The sequence below is a fragment of the Fundulus heteroclitus genome, chromosome 21 (genome assembly GCF_011125445.2).
Source record: "Fundulus heteroclitus isolate FHET01 chromosome 21, MU-UCD_Fhet_4.1, whole genome shotgun sequence".
Taxonomy (NCBI): domain Eukaryota; kingdom Metazoa; phylum Chordata; class Actinopteri; order Cyprinodontiformes; family Fundulidae; genus Fundulus; species Fundulus heteroclitus.
The window spans coordinates 23700362-23707676 of NC_046381.1; the positions used below are offsets into that span (position 1 = coordinate 23700362).

A 7315-nucleotide genomic window follows, 5' to 3' on the forward strand; every position below is an offset into this window, starting at 1 on the left:
CATCATTGAGTCCATCCTCACCTCATCCATCACCATCTGGTACGCTGGTGCCACCACTAAGGACAAGGGCAGACTGCAGCGTGTCATCCGGTCTGCAGAGAAGGTGATTGGCTGCAATCTTCCATCTCTCCAGGGCCTGTACGCCTCCAGGACTCTGAGACGTGCAGGAAAGATTGTGTCTGATCCCTTCACCCCCGTCACAGAATATTTCAGACAATTCCCTCTGGCAGGAGGCTGCGGTCTATCAGGACCAAAACCTCACGCCACAAGAACAGTTTCTTCCCATCCGCTACCGGCCTTATGAACAAGGCAAAGAGCCGCCCATGATACTGGACACTGTCTCTCTCCCCCGTTCAGGACTTAAAAGCTTCTGCGTTACATTAACGCACAGTGTACTATGTGTATATAGGTTCTGTATATATATCTATTCTATTTTATTTTATTTTGTCTGCACCATCAACACCAAGTCAAATTCTGTGTAAGTGCAAACCTACTTGGCGATTTAACTTGATTCTGACTTTGATTGTGATGTAGAGTAAAAACTGGAAAAGGTCCATTAGTTCTGGGCTCCACCTTTTGGACTGAAGCAACACTGAGCTCTGAACTGCTGGCCTCCAGTTGAATCTCAGCTTGGATGTTTGGATGAAGAAATCTGATGTTTGTTAGGAATTTGTTTTGCTTTCCTTGCTGATATCAGTCTGGTTCTGTTTGTGATGCAGCATCCTGTATGACAGCTGAACAGGTAGAAGCGGTTCTATTCTCAGTCATGTATTCATGTGTTTAGAAATGAGTGAAGTGTAATTATTGCAGCTGTTGAGCCTTCAGATAAATCCCTCAGTTCTCCACAATAAAAGGTTACTGTCAATGTGAAAATGAGCTGCTTCCATTCAATCACAGCAGCATTAGTTAACAGCTTTGATGTCACAGTTTGGTTATTAAAGTCCAGTTTAGTTCCAGCTCAGAACCACTGAAGGCCCAACTGAAATATTCTAACATATCATGATAAAATGTTCTGGTTCTGCAGGGTTTAACTCTTTAAATCAGTTTTATTGGATCAAATATCAGCCATCAGCTCATCATAATTCTGTGACTTTTACATTCAGGGAAATTTATTTTCTACATTTTATTATTTATTTGTTCAGTTTTAACCCACATCTTGTTGGCTTCAGCTCACATTTTTTATACTTTATTCAGTTTGTGGGGCTGCAGTTTGTCAGAGATCAGCTGTTCTTCTCTGGTTGGCGCTCTGATGTTCAACCCGTCCCATCTGACATCACTGAACCTGAGCTGGAACTATCTGACAGATGCTGGAGTGAAGGAGCTCTGTGGTTTTCTTCAGAATCGACGGTGCAAACTACAGATATTGAGGTCAGACTCCATGTTTTAGTTTGGATATTTATGATGTTAAAGTTGTGTTGACACTAAACTGCAGACATCTGGTTCTGGGAGTTTCAGCTCCTAAAGTCAGTTTTACATTAATTATTCTCCATGACATCATGTTTTTTTTAGTGTGTTATTTCATTTGCATTAATCTGCATTTGCTCATATTTCCTCAATTCCTGCTGACCTGCTTGTCTTCTGTGAAACGTCAATAATTTGGCTGGAGTACCTGAGATTGTATTGATGGAGCTGATGGTGAAGCTGACAGAGTTTCAATTCAATAAAATTTTATTTATATAGTGCCAATTCATGAAACATGTCATCTCAAGGCACTTTCCCAAGTAAAATTATAAGAATTATACAGATTGGGTCAGACTCTACTGATTGGTTAAAAAAATAGTTCCTGTCTGAGCAGCATTAACCCTTTGTTTTATGAAATCTTTATTCAGGTTCGGAAGAGATCGGCAACACACAAATAAGGACTCAAACACTGTTTCTGTTAGGATAATAGCGCCCATATTTATTATTCCCCACAGAATACAGCAAACAAACAGCAACACTATTTTTGCTAGAATTACTATGTCCTTTATTATTCCCCACAGAATATAGCAACACAAAACAGCAAGCACTTCACACACGCAAAGTAGCAAGCAATTAAAGCAACATGCTTTCAAACAGGCGTGATGTTCAACAGGTCTCTTACCATGGCACAGACCTGGGAAGTCGGTCAGTCCGGTCAGAGCAACATCAACGCCACCGGGCGTCCACACGAACCCACGGCAGACTTCATTGACTGAGGGCAGTTCCCTCCTTTTCATACTAGTAAACAAAGTGTCAGATGGAAGCGAGAGTGGCCAGTTCTCTCTCCCATCTGGGCTGTTCGTCCCGTTTCCAAAACATGTTTCCAAAACAAAAACCGTTCCCAGCATCTCAGCAGTGTGTGAAGCAAAATAACATTGAACTCAGAATACAAATATAAGCAAAATACAGAATACAGAGATTGAATCAGTCTTTCTCACAACACATTGTCATAAGTTCCCACCACAAGTTAAAACAAGTTATAACAAAATAACACATGTGGTTCTAAGTTTTATGTGAGAAACATTACAGAGCACGAGCATATATGTTGCTCTTAGTTTAAAACGAACCAGTTTTTCCCAAAATACATAGTCAAAGAACAAAAATAATTCTTTAATATATCACCCTTCCAGAAGAAGCATAGAGCTACAGACTTTAATCATAGGTCATCTTGATCAGAAGCATTGAAAACCAGAGAATTACTCATTTTTGTACTGGTGACTCTTAAATACACCATGGACATTTCATCCATCCATCCATCCATTCATTGTCTTCCGCTTATCCGGGGTCGGGTCGCGGGGGTAGCAGCTTTAGCAGGGAGGCCCAGACGTCCCTCTCCCCAGCCACTTGAGCAAGCTCCTCCAGGGGAATCCCAAGGTGTTCCCAGGCCAGTCGAGAGACATTTGAATTAAATAAAAATGCCCATTAGCCATCTTAAATCTTAAATAAAAGTCTGCTAACATCCTCTCTGGGTTTTCTACCTTTACATTCCTCTCTCCAATGATCACCAGGGTGACGTGTTCCACAGATTATTGTGACGAGGCATGCAGCAATCACTTTAATTGCTGCAAACAGTAAATTACACTCGTGCGTAATGCTGCTTGCTGGATGCATTGGCACTGCTGGAAGACCGTGCAGATGGAGAATTGAGAAAACAGGCTTTCAAGGATTAAATATTTCCTGGCCAATAATGAGCACTGGCCAATATCCTGCTTCTGACTCCAAGCATGCATTCTGCTGTTACCCTCAAGGGAAAGTGGCTCCACCTCCCTCTGAGGAGCTGAAAGGCAGCTCTCCAACCCCCAGAGAGCAGAGAAAGAGGCTTTCTGCTCACGCCCAGGCAGTGCTCACATTTTTAAGGGGAAGGGGGGGGGGTTATATTGGTGGGGGAAACCTCTCTCCTCTGCATGTGGATCTGAACCCACAGCTACAGGGAAATTTCAACATGGAACACAGCGTGGTTTACTTTTAAACAACTTATTTTAACAGTTTATTAACAACTTGTTTTAATCTGTACAATATCTGAGCTTTTACCTCTGATTTCCGCATTTGATAAATGCCTCTCTGGGAAATTTTCTCAATGTTTCTCTGATTTTTTCCCCATGGCTGCCACATCACCATGATGAAAAAATGAACAGCTGACACCTTCTTATAAACATTAACATTCATGGGGTGCTTTTCATCGACCGTTTCTGGTTGAATCTGGGCGGATAGAGGGCAGAACCTGAGCCAGAACCTGGTACCAAATGTATCGGTACAGCTGTGATCTAAAAAGGAAAATGGCTGCTGGTGTGTGCGTGCATTGTTGCTTAAGTGAGACCTCAGGACTGTAAAAACTGCTTTACAAGTTTTAACTATTGAAAGTTCTGATATTGTTGATTGTTGAAGAGCTGAAGTCAGATGGTCTTTATTGAAGTAGCAGCCTGTTGTCATTAATATTAATGAGTTCTTTAACTGGTTCTGTTGGACTGCATCCTGGTGGCTCACATCTTTTATTCTTTATTCAGCTTGTGGGAATGCTGGTTGTCAAAGATCAGCTGTGATCATCTGGTCTCGGCTCTGAGGTCCAACCCGTCCCATCTGACAATACTGGTACTGAGAAGAAACAACCTGAAGGCGTCAGATGTTCAGCAGCTCCAGGATCTTGTAAGGAGTCCGAACTACAAACTGGAATCTGTGTAAGTAGATGGTTGGAGTTAGTCCAGCTGCTGTCAGCAGAACTGTTCTGAACCCAGTTGGTACCAGAGCAAAGATCCAGTGTTTCCAGTAAAGCTGCAGCTTCTCAGTGGGAGGAGAATGATGATAGGCTTCCTGATTGGACACAAAGACAACAATGAGCCAATCAGAGGGGCCAGCAGCTTGCTGTGTTCCTGTGTTTGTGTCCATGGGAAGATAACTGTTGTTGTTGTGTTCATGTCTCCAGGAAATGCAGCTGGATTCCAGCTGACAGCCTTCCACCATGTCTAGAGACAGTGGTCCTCATTCATCAAGCTGTGGAGCATCAGATCTGATCTCAGACTCTTTGTTCTCTAATTTCAGCAGGAAACAGCTGATCAGTTTCATCTTAGTCACAGCTCTGAGATCAGTCTGACTGCAGCCTGCAAATCACAGATTTCACAGCCCATCATTACTTTTAGTTACCATGTGGTCTTTCTACAGAGCAGAAGCTTTGCTGAAGTCCAATCAGAACATCTGGACATGTGTCCTTCTGTAATTAGCTTCATCCAGATGTGTTCAGGGACAGCCTGTTTCTTATGCCGTTTTTGCCGTTTTGGGCCCATTCTTCAGTCGTGCAAGAACTTTGTGGATCAGGTTGAGTTTCAGCTTGATCGTACGTCCTGCGTCGTGGAGTATACAGAGGGTAACGAGGGGCGTTTAGCCTCACAACCACCTCCCGATCAGGAATCAGACAGTCGGATGAAAATCAAATATGTTTGAAATTCAGTCGGCCCCCATGAGTGATCCTGCGTGATCGTGAGCACTTCCTGCTGTTGAAGCAGTTACGAGCGTCTACGAGCCGATTTCCCCCTACCTCACGCACTGCACATGCGCAAACAACAAAATGCCAAGGCAGTGTGTTTTGTTCTAGTGAGCCTCACATTTAACAGTGAGGATCAACACTTCTATCTATTTATTTTTCTATTGTCTACATTTGGCTTCTGGGTAGAGGAGTCCGAGCAGCGCAATCTCTCTATGGGGCTGAGTCCAATGTGTGGTTTTTGAACGTACAGTGTGAGCGGTTAGGTCGGATCCGAGCTCCGGGCCGTACACTGTAACAACACGTTTCGTGATCTGTGAACTTTTAAACCCTATGGTTGCGTCGTTTAGTTTGAGTTGTATATGAGTGCCACGACTGAAAATAGCGTACATGTAGGCCCGGCCTTTAGACAGCTGATGTTTCAGAAACGGATAAGATGTTAATGTTCAGCATCCAGAGGCTGCAAACACTCACTGATCTCCTCTGTTGCTCCTTCTTCTCTCTACAGGGAGTGGTTGGGATCATCTTGGTTTACAAGAGCAGCTGAGCTCTCCTGATGATCCAGAGGTTGAAGTTGCAGCAGTTTGCATGTAGAGAGACTGACTGGATCCTGATGATGAACTCTGAGTTTAGAGATGTTGATCCGATTCATCTAATCATGTCTGTAACTTGGTGTCTGATATTGTTTGTTTCTGTGGACCAATGAGGATAATATGAAAACTAAGCTGCATTTAGTGGCTCCATGTAGTTTTGATCTGAATTTGATGAAACTGTAAAGTTTATCTTTTTTCTTTTTGATCCATTTTCAGCCTGTAACACAAAATCAGAAATAAAGTTCAACTCTAAACTTTTCAGGCTGCATGTTTGCTTCATTGTGATGCAGTTTCTGGAGGTTTTACATGAGACTTTAGATGTTTTCTGCAAATGTTTGGTAAGTGTCAGGTCTAAGCACCTAAAAAATCATACAACAAAGGGAAAGAAAGGCACAAAGACAGTTAGTTTCGTTTTACTCGCGAGGAAAATAAGAACAGACCGCACAGTTACAATCTCCAACCCACTCTGCCAGTCTCAGCATTCTCCTCTGGATTTTATTAAGTCTGGGGCGTTTCCCTAGTTACATGACTGAGGCTGTACTGAAGGGTGGGGAAACAAGATAGTTACAGCCTCAGTTGTCAACAAAGATACACAGCTGAGCAATCACGTTCAGTCAGCACATAATCTTGTAGCTGAGTCTTCTTGTTTCAGGAAGCGATGAAGCAGGGCGTCTCCTGTTTCTTCACACGGACATGATTAAGCTATCATGTGAGTAATATGATTATATCAGAAGCTTACATTACTACATCATAACAAGATAAATCGGTTAATGAAGTATAAACATTTATTCCAACATTTCCCCCCTGTTTATGGTGTATAATGTCAGATGAAAAATACCATTACAAATTTCACTAAACAGACACTTCATCGACGATTTTCGGCTGCTAGATCATGGAGTAACAGCAACATTATCACATACACTTGGAGGGGTTGTGAGTTTACACCTGGTCGACAAATGAAGTTTCTATGTTACAATTGTCTTCTTCTTCCTGGTCATCTGCATCGTCACTGGGAGCCAAAAGAAGATACCGTACCTGCGGAGGAGCTATTGCAGTAGTTATTAACTGCTGCGTTAAACCTCGAAGACATGGGATGCATCAGCACCCACAAAGGGTCAAGATGGTGGGAAACACAGCTTTGGACACAAGCACTGATGAAATAAGGGTGCGGTATTTACCAAAAATATTCAACCATGAGTCCCACATGGACGTGTCCACCCCGGAATGCTCCTTCATTTTATCATTCAGTGACTGTAGGCCTTCGAGGGCGACAGTGAGACTGCCGTCTGGGACTGTGTTGTTTGGAATAAAAGTACAACATTGCTCACCAAAAATTGCACAGATTCCTCCTTTTTCTGACAGTAACATGTCTAGAGCAATTCTATTCTGAAAAGCCATGAGTAAGGTCGCAGCCAGTTGTCCATGTGCTGCTTCAAAACCACTCTGTGTCCAATTTCCTAGTCGTTGCACATTGCAATGAATGCAATTTATTCTCTCCACATTCTTGTTGATAGTACACCACCATAACAATGTTGATTCAAACCCTGAGGTGACTTGATTTACTAATTTGTATTCGTCTGGGACCCCTATGGCATCTATATATGTGGGGTTGCCAGCTGCCACGAGATCTCTCTCTTTGCTCTAAAACTCCACTTTTGTGGAAAGCTCTTGCTACTTGCATCATTAGTTCCGTGACAATCATGGGGTATACTTTAACAGGTAACAGGAGAGAGACTAAACCACATGTTCCTGATACATTTCTAGGTAATTTATCAAACAACCTGTC

At 42.7% G+C, this 7315-nt stretch overlaps 1 long non-coding RNA gene across 1 annotated transcript; it reads left to right on the plus strand.

Annotated features, from left to right (window-relative positions):
* Positions 1–1210: 1210 nt before the first annotated feature.
* Positions 1211–5745, plus strand: LOC118556882. Its single transcript, XR_004927447.1, has 3 exons — positions 1211–1368; positions 3966–4136; positions 5445–5745. It is a non-coding gene; the product is annotated as an uncharacterized LOC118556882 (long non-coding RNA).
* Positions 5746–7315: the final 1570 nt, after the last annotated feature.